Source organism: Callithrix jacchus, chromosome 5, assembly GCF_049354715.1.
Source record: "Callithrix jacchus isolate 240 chromosome 5, calJac240_pri, whole genome shotgun sequence".
In the NCBI taxonomy this organism is placed as follows: domain Eukaryota; kingdom Metazoa; phylum Chordata; class Mammalia; order Primates; family Cebidae; genus Callithrix; species Callithrix jacchus.
In genome coordinates this window covers 72,199,887-72,214,341 of record NC_133506.1, presented here as the reverse complement: position 1 = coordinate 72,214,341, position 14,455 = coordinate 72,199,887, and the positions used below count along the sequence as shown (strand labels likewise).

At 34.3% G+C, this 14,455-nt stretch overlaps 2 protein-coding genes across 3 annotated transcripts in view; one reads left to right on the top strand and one right to left on the bottom strand.

The window, feature by feature from the left end:
• Positions 1-14,455, top strand: part of LOC108590274 (uncharacterized) — a 105,074-nt gene that overhangs the window by 48,996 nt on the left and 41,623 nt on the right. The window lies entirely within an intron of this gene.
• The window catches only part of LOC108591833 (uncharacterized), a 30,419-nt gene that overhangs the window by 15,472 nt on the left and 492 nt on the right, over positions 1-14,455 (bottom strand). The window lies entirely within an intron of this gene.

Genomic DNA, 14,455 nt, shown 5'->3' with positions numbered 1-14,455 from the left:
GCTTAAACACAATGTTGTTCCTATAAAAATTCAAGGTAGCAGTGCCTAAGTTACCCAGTTTTATGTCAGGTACCTTAAAGGGATTGAGATATAACACTCACAAACTCCCACAAAAATTCTGAATTAGTTTTAATTTTAAGATAACCATTTATAAATAATTAATTTGAATAGCAGCAGCTGAAAAGTGGGAAATAATAAACACCTGCAGGGTTTAAAATATTTTAGAGCCTACTTGGGGTTCTTAACTTGAAGTCTTTATTTCAATATAAGTAGAGACTACTCTGTACCTTATGTTATGCATATAAAATATTATTCAAAGAAGAGTGACCATGGTTTTATTAGATTACCAAAGGGTAAGCCACTGAAAGAGCCAGGGACCTCTCACCTGTAAATTTCAATCTTTCTTAGGTAAATAATTCCATTGTCTTTTAAAAGTGATTTAATGTCTATCATTGTTACATCTTTTTGAATAGCTTATATTTTCTAATCTATATTTATAGTTCATTTTTTTGTACTTGAATGGATCTAGGCTACTGTCCAGCATTAGCTAGTAGCTGCTATTCTAAACTGCATGCATTCTCAAAGGATACTGTGTATCAGCCCCTCCACTAATTCGTTGACTGACATGCTCTTGTCATGCTATTGTTAACAACCCAGCCTTAAAAACACATTATTAGCATATGCAGATTTTGAGATGAGGATAATAGGCCACAATAATAAAGAAAACAATCTGGAAGGCCTTCATTTTAAATAGCAATGTTTATGCATAATAAAAACTAAAACTGAAAGAGAATTATTTAGTATTTATTTTCAGTCATTTCTAAGGGAAAAATAATTGTACAATTTTCCAGTGAAGTTGTCAGTTTTGAATCATTTTTTGGGTCAATATAAATATTTTTTAAAATTTCCAAGTATTTGATGCAACTTCCTACTATTTTATCAGTTTTGCTATGTACTTTAGGTTTCCTAATTCAATGAAAGGACAAAGGATTTGTATGAAAGGTACTATGGAAGAAGAGATCAGTGGACACTCTTTTCTATAGCCCAGTGTTATTGCCATCCATCCATCCATCCATCCATATCTTTCACAATGATACAAATCCAGATAAAGTAAGCTCAATGTAGAGTATCTCTACAGGTATGATAAATACTAAGAATACTAAAACTCAGAAATCAATGAAAATTTTCCCCATATGTAGCCCAGAACCTAGTCTGTATTAAATCAGACTTATTTCATGTTTATATTGTAAAAATGTCATAAGTAAATGCAACAGGTTTTCTTGAAAAGTAAACTTGTAAAAAGTAAAGCTACTTAGGAATTATTCTTTTACTTTATAAAGCTAACATATTAAATTTTTAAAAATTGGACATCTCTCTGAAGGTCAAGTATAGTCTCAGGTTTGGGTCAAGGAATGACTTCTCTATATCCATACTGTATAGAATAAGCTGATTAACAGCAGAAGTGCTGGGCACAGTGGCTCATGTCTGTAATCCCAGCACTTTGGGAGGCTGAGGCAGACAGATCACTTGATCTTAGGCATTTGAGACCAGGCTGGCAATATGGTGAAACCTGTATCTACCAAAAAAATATTTAAAAAGTAGTGGGTGTGGTGGCATGATCCTATAGTCCTAGTTGTTTGGGAGGTTAAAGTGAAAGGATCGAACTGCCATTCACAATTGCTACAAAAAGAATAAAGTACCTAGGAATACAACTCTCAAGGAATGTAAGGGACCTCTTCAAGGAACACTACAAACCACTGCTCAACGAAATAAGAGAGGACACAAACAGATGGAGAAACATTCCATGTTCATGGTTAAGAAGAATTAATATCGTGAAAATGGCTATACTGCCCAAAGTAATTTACAGAATCAGTGCTATCCCCATCAAGCTACCATTGACTTTCTTCACAGAACTGGAAAAAACCACCATGAACCTCATATGGAACCAAAAGAGAGCCCGCATAGCCAAGTCAATTCTAAGCAAAAAGAACACAGCAGGAGGCATCACACTACCAGACTTCAAACTATACTACAAAGCTACAGTAATCAAAACAGCATGGTACTGGTACCAAAACACAGATAAAGACCAAGGGAACAGAACAGAGGCATCGGAGGCAACACAACATATCTACAACCATAAAATCTTTGATAAACCTGACAAAAACAAGCAATGGGGAAAGGACTCCCTGTTTAATAAATGGTGTTGGGAAAACTGGCTAGCCATGTGCAGAAAGCAGAAACTGGACCCCATCCTGACACCTTACACTAAAATTAACTCCAGATGGATTAAAGACTTAAACATAAGACCTGGCACCATAAAAACCATAGAAGAAAATCTAGGCAAAACCATTCAGGACATAGTAGTAGGCAAGGACTTCATGACCAAAACACCAAAAGCATTGGCAACAAAAGCCAAAGTAGACAAATGGGACCTAATCAAACTCCACAGCTTCTGCATGGCAAAAGAAACAGTCACTAGAGTGAATCGGCAACCAACAGAATGGGAAAACATTTTTGCGGTTTACCCATCTGACAAAGGGCTGATATCCAGAATTTACAAAGAACTCAAACAGATTTACAGAAAAAAAACAAACAAGCCCATTCAAAAATGGGCAAAGGATATGAACAGACACTTTACAAAAGAAGACATACACGAGGCCAACAAACATATGAAAAAATGCTCATCATCACTGGTCATTAGAGAGATGCAAATCAAAAACACATTGAGATACCATCTCACACCAGTTAGAATGGAGATCATTAAAAAATCTGGAGACAACAGATGCTGGAGAGGATGTGGAGAAATAGGAACACTTTTACACTGCTGGTGGGAGTGTAAATTAGTTCAACCATTGTGGAAGACAGTGTGGTGATTCCTCAAGGCCTTAGAAATAGAAATTCCATTTGACCCAGCAATCCCATTACTAGGTATATATCCAAAATCGTTCTACTATAAGGACACATGCACACGAATGTTCATTGCAGCACTGTTTACAATAGCAAAGACCTGGAACCAACCCAAATGCCCATCGATTATAGACTGGACTGGGAAAATGTGGCACATATACACCATGGAATATTATGCAGCAAACAGAAATGATGAGTTCGTGTCCTTTGTAGGGACATGGATGAATCTGGAGAACATCATTCTCAGCAAACTGACACAAGAACAGAAAATGAAATACCGCATATTCTCACTCATAGGCGGGTGATGAACAATGAGAACACCTGGACACAGGGAAGGGAGTACTAAACACTGGGGTCTATTGGGGGGAATAGGGGAGGGACAGCGGTGGGGGTAGCTGGGGAGGGATAGCCTGGGGAGAAATGCCAAATGTGGGTGAAGGGGAGGAAGGCAGCAAAACACACTGCCATGTGTGTACCTATGCAACTGTCTTGCATGTTCTGCAAATGTACCCCAAAACCTAAAATGCAATAAAATAAATAATAATAATAATTTACTTAAAAAAAACATAAGAACTCTGAAAAAAAAATAAAGTAATTAAGTGACAGGATCACTTGAGCCTAAGAGGTCGAGGCTGCAGTGAGCTATGAACATACCATTGCACTCCAGTCTGGATGACAGAGTAATACCCTGTCTCAAAAAAGGTTAAAAAAAACCCCAGCAGAAACATACTTTTGTTAAAATATCTTGAATGTCTAGAGATTTTCTGGGCATTAACTGCATAACTGAAGTATAAATACATAATGAAATATACTAGGAAATATTAAAAATAAAACATTTTAGGGTAATTAATATAGCATATATACATATTTGTATAATATAACAAATAAAGGATTTATATGACAAGTTAAAAATTATAATTTTCATGTTCATCACTAATGTGCAAGATTAACTTTTTTAAAACTCTAGTTTATTATTTTAGCATTGTTTCTAATGTTAAGAGTAGTGCAAGATACAAAATTTTTGCCATAGAAATCGTGGTAAATAAGCAAATAGGTATTGCGCACAAATAAAAATATTATATTATTTTGGAGAAAGATTAATTTATCCTTGGGCATAATAGCATTATTCTACAGAATATTTCTGTTGATTTAGATGTAAAAACTATATTAAAAGTAAATAAGCTTATTCAAAAATAACAACATTTAGAGTCAGCCAAGTTAATAACAATCTAAAATGTGAATATGTCATATACATATTGATGAGACAAAGAAAGACATTATTCATCTAGAAAAAAAATTACTATTACTCACAAGCCTATTATTTTATTATCAAAAAGAGAAGTATTCTCCCATTTACAGAAGTATTTAAAAAACATATTCTTTGAAAATTGCACAAAGAAATGATCAAGTGTCCCAACTTCCTCAAGAAAATTAGGAACAAATACAATACTGAAAAATAACATACACTGTATTAATAAACACACACACAAAACATATAAGATGTAAATATCTTGAAGATATTTTGAGTATTGTATTGAATGTTTATAATTTTGTTAATTTTTGTTTAAAAAAAACAGAAAAAAACACAACTAAGCAGGATTATTTACCCAGCATAATTAATACAGAACAAATTCATACATCTTTAAAATATAAATTTTAAGAATCGTGAGAGATAATTTGACATGATGCCTGTAAAATTCTTATTTTTATGAAATAGGTAGTTCCCATTTTCAGTGAATGTTCGAGTTTAATAATGATTTGTCAATTGCAAGAAATTAAAGGTATTCCACCAAGGTATTGGACCTACATTATTACTTCCCACATTCCATAAAATAGCAAGCATTTTTAAAAGTTTATCTCTACACAACAGAAGAATGAATTGCTATTGTATTATATCAGTATATCTGATGAGGTATGGCTCTCAAACTAGCATACAGATTCTACAGTCTCACTGATCAATTTTGAACAACTCACCAGCGTTAATTTTGTTTTGCTGTTTTTACGTGGATAGTAAAATTTAAAATGGGTATTAAATGTTACTATCCACGTAAAAACAGAAAAACAAAATTCCTCATATGCACTGTAGCCTTCTGCCAGTAGCTGTCACTTCATAATACCAGTCCAAATCTCATACTCAGTTGTAGCAGTCTGAAGATTGCTTAATGCTTTCCATCCCCCTACTAACAGAAAAAAAATTGTGCTCAATGATGAAAACACTCAATAAAATAATTATTGGAAAACAAAAAAGCAAGATAAATAATACCTACTGTCAAGAACAAAGCCACCAACAGGGGCAGACTTGGAGATGGTATAGATGTTAAAACTATCAAATGGGGACTTTGAAACAAGTCTGCTTGCTTTGTTATAGACTGTAATAAAAAAGATGAACAACATGCATGAACAGATGAGGAAATTACAGCAAACAGATAGATGATGGAAGATAAAATAGAGTCAAATGGAAATACTGGAAATAACAGAAATTAGAATATGGTAAAATGTTAGTTAACAAATTAGATCAGAATCAGTTTATGAGAATTTTTAATGCTGAGTTAAAAAGTTTAAACAGAGCTTAATTTTCAGTGAGAATAATAAAAAAACTACTGAAAAACGGTAATTTCCAAGTAATAAGAAGAATAATTCAGCAGCAGCACAGAGAATGAGCTACATTAGGAAAAGGCTCTGTGTTTTAGTAATGAGGGTATAAATAGAGAAGAAGGTATGAATGACAAGCATTACGAATTGCAATATCCAAAATGTATAAAATGTAGGGAACATACGTAATGTACAGAGCACACAAACAATGGTGGTGATAGAATCTCAAGAGCTACATAATCCAAACCCTCACACTTTAGAAATGAGCAAACTAAGGCTTATAGAAAATTGGAAGAATTCACATAATTTGATATTTTCTGGGCTGGAATTGAACTGGGTTTTCTTTATTGTAAGTCTGTTAATTTCACTGAACTGTGTTTTCTTCTATAGTAGAGGTGGTTTTTTTCTCTCAATAATGTTTGACAAATCACCATATGAATTAAATATAAAAATTTTAGAAAACCTTTTAAATTTTTAGCCTCAGAAATGAAATGATGATCTATTAACAAAAATTAAATAATTGGGGGCCAAAGTTAGGGAATTCAGGTTTGGACTTAAATTTTTCAGGTATGAAAAAATGTTCTTGTTCAGATGTCAGTAAGACAGAAAAATCTGGCCCTCAAAGGAGGAATGTGTATTAGAGATACATTCATTATTTCAATACATATTTATTGAGTTCAAATTATATGCGAGGCATCATACTGAATACCAGAAGTTTTGTTCAAAGTCATAGGTACCAAATAATATAAGAAAACATATGGTGCAAAAGATGAGGATTTGAGAAACAGGAATGATGTGAAGGAGACAAAAGAGCAGCAAAGGGGCAGAATGAGAACCAGGATAATTTTGCATTAGAGAAGCTAAATAAACAACAACAAAGAAGAGATGAGTAATAATGCCACATATGAGCCAGGAGCAGTGGCTCACACCTGTAATCTCAGCACTTTGGGTAGATCATCTGAGGTCAGGAGTTCGAGATCAGCCTGGCTAAAAGGGTGAAATCCCCATCTCTACTGAAAATACAAAAATTAGTCAGGCACGGTTGCAGGTGCCTGTAATCCCAGCCACTTGGGAGGCTGAGGCAGGAGGTTGCTGTGAGCTGAGATCACGCCACTGCTTTCCAGTCTGTGTGGCAGAGTGAGACTCCATTTCAAAAAAAGAAAAGACACATACAAAAACCCACATATATCAATAAAGCACTGGAGGCAGAGGTTAAACTGTAGAAGGTTAAGGCTTACGAGCTAATGGATTGAAGGAAGCATATGTAAAAATACATACTCGAGATATCTGACCTAAGTGAAAAGAGAAACAGACCACTCTCAGGTTAGCTTGAAGGGGTAGAACAGAAAGAAGGTATTATTAAGATGAATTCCACAGTAATTTGTGAAGAAATAAAATCAGTAAAGGAAGAAAGATTAAAATAACAACAGAAACAAGAAATAATAAATGCAGGAAAATTCCAGAGAAACTAAGATAGGCCAGAGTTAGAAACAAATAGAAGTTAGTTTTGATGGAGAACAAAACAGTTGTAAGAGGACAGAAGATGATTGGTAATGCAGAGAAATGAAGGTTAAAAATGATGACGGTAGTTGGGAAAGTGTGTTATTGGCTTAGATCACATTGACTAAGGACTCTCAGTACTACCTTTCATGTAGGGAATCTGGAACGCAGACTGTTTTTATTCTTTACCATGACTCCACTAGCTTTGTCAGAACCCTTTCTTTAATCAGGGTTCTAGTTATAGTACCCATCTTGAAATAAGACCATCATTGCCTCTCTTCAAACTCCATAGCAGTCCTCATCATTAATCTGGATACCGGTCAAACCTTTCCAGTGACCTTCAGCCCATTCTGGCACCAAAACAACTGACAATTAACTTAGAATTTTTTAATTTAATCAGTTCAATTTAAGTATCTTATCTCCGTGATTCTTGGCTATCAAGTAAAAGGCAATCCCCACTGCCCCCTGATATTTTTGAGAATCTTATTCCATTATTAATAAACTTCTTTAAACATCAGTCTTCCTGCAGGATGGTTTCTGCATATTCCTGCCTTAACATTTAGCTCAACTGTTAGCCTCTGCTTCCACTGAAGCCTTCATCTGCAGAAGCGATTTACTCTTTCACGTTTCACAGTCCAGGAATCAAGGAGGGGAGGTTGGCTCCCTAGAGACACTTCTGACGATTACTTTCCCAATCATAATGGACATAGTCCTTACTTCTCTTAAGCATTCCACTTGGCAGTAACATTTATTATTAATAAAGTTTGCTGTTATCTATTCAACTTCCAATCACTATCCCTTAGTCACCGATAATTTTAGGAATTGACCATGGTAATGCTAGAAGACTTCAATGCACAGGCAGAAAATCATTGAACAATCAATCATGAACATCTATCTCTAGATTTTCAAGACTTCAATAATCCTTTATTCTGGCATCAGTCACATAAATTTCTACTAGTATACATCACCCTGTTTGCCTTTCTTCTTTCCTTACCCACCCTGGACTCTGTGATTGATCATCTGAACCACTCCCATACAGCACTCAAATTCCCTTGTAACCAATCTTTCTACTCGCACGCCTTAAAACACTAACACTGGTTTAACACCAAACTTGATTTCTCTCTACTAGCATCCTTTTACTTAGCTTCACTTCTCCCATCTATTTTCTTCTTGTCTCAATGGTAAATAGCAGTTTCTTTCTGTTCACAAAATCCATCTGTGTGTGTAGTCTGATTACCTCCTACCTCCCCTAAGACTCTTCTTCCAATCACTCTCTTTTTTCGGCATTTTTGACTTATCTGTCTTTAAAACATCTTTTGTTCCAGTGTGTGACTACATGGACATATCTCCTACTCAGTGGGAAAGAAACATCTTTTGATATGCTTACCTAATTTTTCTCCTTCACACTTTCTTGATAAGTTCATTTTCTTATCTCCCGGTCATACTTAAGCTATTGCAATCTGCCTTTTTTCTCCTTCACCATCCTTCTAAAATTACCCTAGCTAAAGTCATCCATGACTCCTCACTTGACATATCCAACAGACATTTTTCATTCATGATGTTTGCTGTGATATTATTACTTTCTTCTTGAAATTCCCACTTTACTCATTCTTCTTTATGTGCATCAGAAGCTTCTCTTCCTCCATCTGCCACTTAATGTTAATGTTCCTCAGGCAGGGAAAAACTTCTAAGCCTCAATTTATGGGTTGTTTCTTTGATTGATTTCACCTTATTTTTACAACTGCTTATCATTAGTAGTGAATTTACTCTGAAATTACTCTATGTAGCTTAGACGACTTCAAGTTTTAAAATTATTTACTTTATTCCTTGCTAGAGCTAGAGTTTCCTCTTAGCTCTCTCAGTAATTCCAAAACTGAACTTATCTCACACCTAAACTGATTCCTCCCCTAAGAACCCACTTGGACCCTGCTAAGGTACCCTATGAATCTAGTTATCTGAGCCATAAGACTGGGAATTTTTCATGACTTTTTACACTCTCTCAAAATCCAAATTCCATTGTTTATCAAGTATTGCTGATTTTAATTTATTAAAACCACTATTTTCTCTCTCTTCTTCCATCCACTACATGTCTCTCTTTTCCTTGTCGTTTTCTCTTCAAATCAATCATTCACATAGTCTGTAGGGTAGGTACTCAAAGGTGAATGAGCTTATTATCACCATTCCTAATTAAACCCCTTAAATGCACCTCTAGCACCTACAGTCTTTGATCTAGGTTCCTTAACATATATGAAGAGTACATAAGATTCTTCAGTTCTTCAGGCTGGGTGTGGTAGTTCACACCTGTAATCCCAGCACCTGGGGAGGCTGAGGCGGGCAGATCGCCTGAGGTCAGGAGTTTAAGACCAGTCTGGCCATCATGGTGAAACCCTGGCTCTAGTAAAAATACAAAAATTAGCCAGATGCAGTGGTGCATGCCTGTAATCCCAGCTACTCGAGAGGCTGAGGCAGGAGAATCACTTGAACCCGGGGGGCGGAGGTTGCAGTGAACCGAGATCATGCCATTGGCACTCCAGTCGGCGACAGAGCAAGATTTTCTCTCACAGAAAAAAAAAAAGAAAAAAAGATTCCTCATAATTGGAACACTCTTTATCATTCCAGATTCCTTTCTTGCTATTTCCTGCCTTGCGAATAATGTTACAACAATTCTAATACATGGTATTTATTGTTTCTGTGACTTCGCTCATACATTTATTCAAAATGTCGGCAACATCCTACCTTACCTCCACATAAATCTAAATAATTCCTATTTATTCTTTAAGATACAGCTGAGTTGTTTTCTCTTCCATGATATTTTACATAAAAATCTAGCTGCCTACCACAGATGTCAGTAGTTCCTTAATATGTTGTATACAGTTCTAAGCAGAGACAAGTACTACAAAAACAACTGGGATATAAAGGTAAATTAAAAAAAAATAAAGGTTAGATTTATTTTTAAAAAGGGTATATTTTAATAAAGAGATATTAATTAAGAGTAATATATCCATTCTAAACATGTTTGTTTAAATAATGAGTGCATTTTAAAATGCACAATGAATCAAAGATTATTTTACACTAGTTAGCATAACCTGGCCAGAAGACACACTTTGATTTCTACTGTTAGTTAACATTGTTTCTTGAAGTAATATAAAAAAGCTAAGTGAACATTATTTAAATCTCTATTCTTCTCTGCCAAAGAGGTAGTACTCATAATTTTTCATGTTATAGACTAGGGTATACCCTAGTGTAGAGAGACCAGTGAAAGCCCAGCTTCTTCTAATAAACTGGGCATAACTGCAGATGCCATGTTGAATTTATTACATTCATGCCATTCATTTAGAAAATTCCAGCTATCACACAGCCAAACTATGGCCCACTTGAAGCTATTAACACATATTTATTACTAGATGACAATTCCCAGTTGAAAGCATATGTTACCTTGAAACCTAGGCTAGGCAACTGAATACTTAGATACTGACATCACTTTCTTTTCCCACAGTTCTCAATAAAAAAGTAACTTTTTATTGTTCACTTTTAAGTGGTTAATTATTTTGACTCAAGTAAGTAAGAATCTGGACAATCTGGTCCAAAAAACGTTCTACAAGAGAAAGAGAGTGATCCAGATCTGAACCTTGATAAATAGGTAAAATAAGAAGAATGTAGCAAGAGAATTGAGGGTACTTCTGAGAATGGATTCAGCTTCTGGATATGATAAAGAAAGGTAGAGGCTAATATCAAGAAAATAAAGTGGTCAAGAAAGTAGCAATCTCTACTGACACAACCGAACGAGTGAAGTAGAAATAACTTAATGAAACAATAAGAAAAAAAAGTGTGCAATCATGGAGTCCAAGAGTATAGTATTCAAATTAATATTTCAGAGCTAGAACAATTTCTGCTGATAATTAAATGTAAAGTATGATCATGAGAGTGACTGACCAAAGCAGAATTGGAGGTAAAGCTCACTACATTAGAGAAAGTTAAGGAAGTGAGTGGGTGCTAAATAGATTATTCAGGTAAATGCTGACATTACTCAGGCTTGATGGCAGGAATTGTGATGTTGAGGAAGACTAAAGCCAGGTTGTAAAATCATCAGTGAATAAAATGGTATAATTAAGAGGTCAACAAATGATAGAAACAACAAAGGGTAGTGGGTGGTTGTGTTTAGTTCCAAACATAAAAGGTACCAGATATAAAAATAACAAGCACAAAACATTACAGAAGTAAATACAAGAAAATGGATAGATTACTAGATCAGGGTTCACACATTCAACAAATGTCAAAAAAAAAAAAAAAAAGAGGCCAGTCCAAGAATCTCAAAGTGGATTGGGATGGAGGTCAGAAGGATGAGAACCTTAAAAAATTAGTAAAGCAAATAACAAATGATCAAATTCCCTCAAAAAAAGTGAAGAGAAAGTTACACTGCAAACTCAGCATAGTATTTATTAATTTTGTAAAAGAGACACAGGGATATAACAGGCAAGGAGAGTGCAAGGAAATGCAAAATACATAATTAGATGTTCTGGTTCTGCATATGGCTCCTTTGGTAAAAAATAAATAAATAAATAAATGTTCTGGTTCTCTGTTTGGGTAGTAGATTCAAGGTTGTTCATGTTATTACTATATGTTGTAACTGATATACATTCTTTTGTATGTAGCAAAATTAGATTGAAAGCTAATATATTTTTTAAATTTATGGATACATATTAGTTGCACACATTAATGGGGTATGTGTTACGTTTTGATACAAGCATATAATATGCAATGATCAAATTTGGGCAACTGGGATATCCATCACTTCAAACATTTCCCATTTCATTGTGTCGGGAACATTTCAAATCTCTTCCAGATATTTTTAAATATACAGTAAGTTACTGTTAATTATAGTTGCCTGATTGTGCTATTGAACACTAGATTTTATTCCTTCTATCTAGCAGAGATTTCTTGAGTAAGGCCTCAAAACTACAGGCAACCAAAGCAAAAATTAACAAATGAGATTCTATTAAGGTAGAAAGCTTCTATGCAGCTTAGAAAACATTAAACAAAATGAAGTGACACCTACAGAATGAAAGAAAATATTTGCAAGCTAATCATGCAACAAAAGATTAATAACCAGAATATATAAGAAACCCAACTCAATAGCACCAAATAACAATAATAATCTGATTTTTTTAATTGATAAAATCTTTGAATAGACATTTCTCAAAAGAAGACATACAATGCCCAACAGGTATATAAAAAATGCTCAACATCACTAATCAGAGAAACGAAAATCAAAACCACAGTGAGATATTATCTCACTCAAGTTAAAATGCCTGTTATGAAAAAAATCAGAAAATAACAAGTGCTGGAGAAGATGAGGAGAAAGGGGAGTGCCTGTACACTGCTGGTAGAACTATAAATTAGTACAGCCAGAAAACAGTATGGATGTTCCTCAAAGATCTAAACATGGGACTACCATATGATCTAGCAATCCCTTTTCTGAGTATATATTCATGAGAAGTGAAATCAGTATATTGAAGAGATATCTGCACGCCCATGTTTACTGAAGCACTATTTACAATAGCCATGATATGGACACACACAATGGAATATCAGTTAGCCAAAAAAGAAAGAATAAAGTCATGCCATTTACAGCAACATGAATGAAAACAAAGGACATTTATAGTAAATGAAATAAGCTAGACACAGTAAGACAGACATTGAATGTTTTCACTCATACATGGAAGCCAAAAAAATTGATCTCATGGAGGCAGTGAATAAAATGGTAGTTACCAAAGACTGGGAAGGGCAGTAGAGAGAAGATGAAAAGGGGTCGAAAATGAAAAATAAAATATATTTTAAAGAAAACTAAGGAACTTCATTCTTACCAATTCTACCCATATTGTCTAGGAGTAGGCCACTAGACTTAGGTCAGGCCCTCAAGAGTTTCTTTTGTCCTAGAGCAAGGCAAATACCTTAATACATGCAATCCTACATCAGATATTTGATAACTTGCTTGTAGAAACAGATTTTTCCATGTTATATTTTAATATAAACATTAATGATCTGTGTTTCCTCAGCACAAACCAAATTGTGGCACAGAAAGACAATTCATAAATGTCATCTTCAAAATGGACCAGTTAGGCTGAAGTTGAGAATTTGGGTAAAGGTACAAAATTAATCACCTAGAGATGATCAAGAACTAATTCTAGCTATATTGGTGAATGGAAAAACTAAGTAAGATGAGGCAGACAACCTATTTGTTGATAACCGAGACTAGGAAAATACAAAGTACTGAAAAAGTAATGTGATACATGATTTTAACTTAGAATGAAATGAGGAGACACCAGAGTATATACAATAAGTCTATAATCACTAATGTCTCACTCATATATGTCACCCACCTTTAAAAAAGCTTTAGCCAATTGTCAACATACAGTTATATAATTACTTTTCCATATTTTTGTAAGGTAAATGTACAATTACTAAAAGAAAAAAATAGTATGTAATATATGGCAACAGTAAAAACAAAAAAAAACAAAAGATAATTATTTAGGAATGAAGTAGAACAACAAAAACCAGAGTGAAAAAATGCAAAAGAAAATTAAATATAGCAATAACCATTGTCATATAATTAAACTGGAAGGCACAAAATTTCAATTATATTTGCTGAAAGATATTACAAAAATTATTAGCAACTTACTATTGCTATTACCTCTTATGTTTCCTTTCACATATACTCACATAAATTCAATTCTAATAAATTTACTCATTGGTTTTTAAAATTATTTTTATAAACTCTTTTATTATCAACTCTTAGTTAATTTCATAGGGATGAAAGGAGTCACACAGAACTCCAAATCACTTAGACACAATAGTCAAGGTGACTAACCACTGCACATAATTCCTAATTCAGGCTAGCTAAGCCTTCTACCACATTATTTCTTTACCTAAAGGATCTCAAATGTCACTGACTCAAGTCTCCAAATGTTCATACAGCCTTGAGAATTTTTCAAATTTTAGGATCATCTCTCCCTTCTTTTTCTAATTAACCTCTCAAGTTAACTCCTCTTGCTGTTATATGCCATGTAATTGAGATTTCCCCCCATGTAAATTATTTTTCCTTAAGTCATTGTAGCTGTACTATCTATGATTCACTGCAAATTCCCACTTTGGAAAGAGAAATGGTGGTAGGGTAGAAATGAACAAGTGTTTTCTCACAAACTCAGTATTCTCTGTAGATAAGGATTATCTACTATGACAAGGGAGTAGATCAAAGCCTTCTCTGAAAAAGTAACCACAAAAAAATAAGTTCAACTTAAGCACTTCAAAGACAGACCCACTACTCTGGGATGGTGAGGTGGGAAAGTGAGTTTTTAAGACATATGCCATCTAAATACCTAATTATGAACTCTGTAGATGAAGGCGAGCAGTCAACTGCAGTTAATTTAAAAAGAACACTGTTATTCTACCTTTAGAG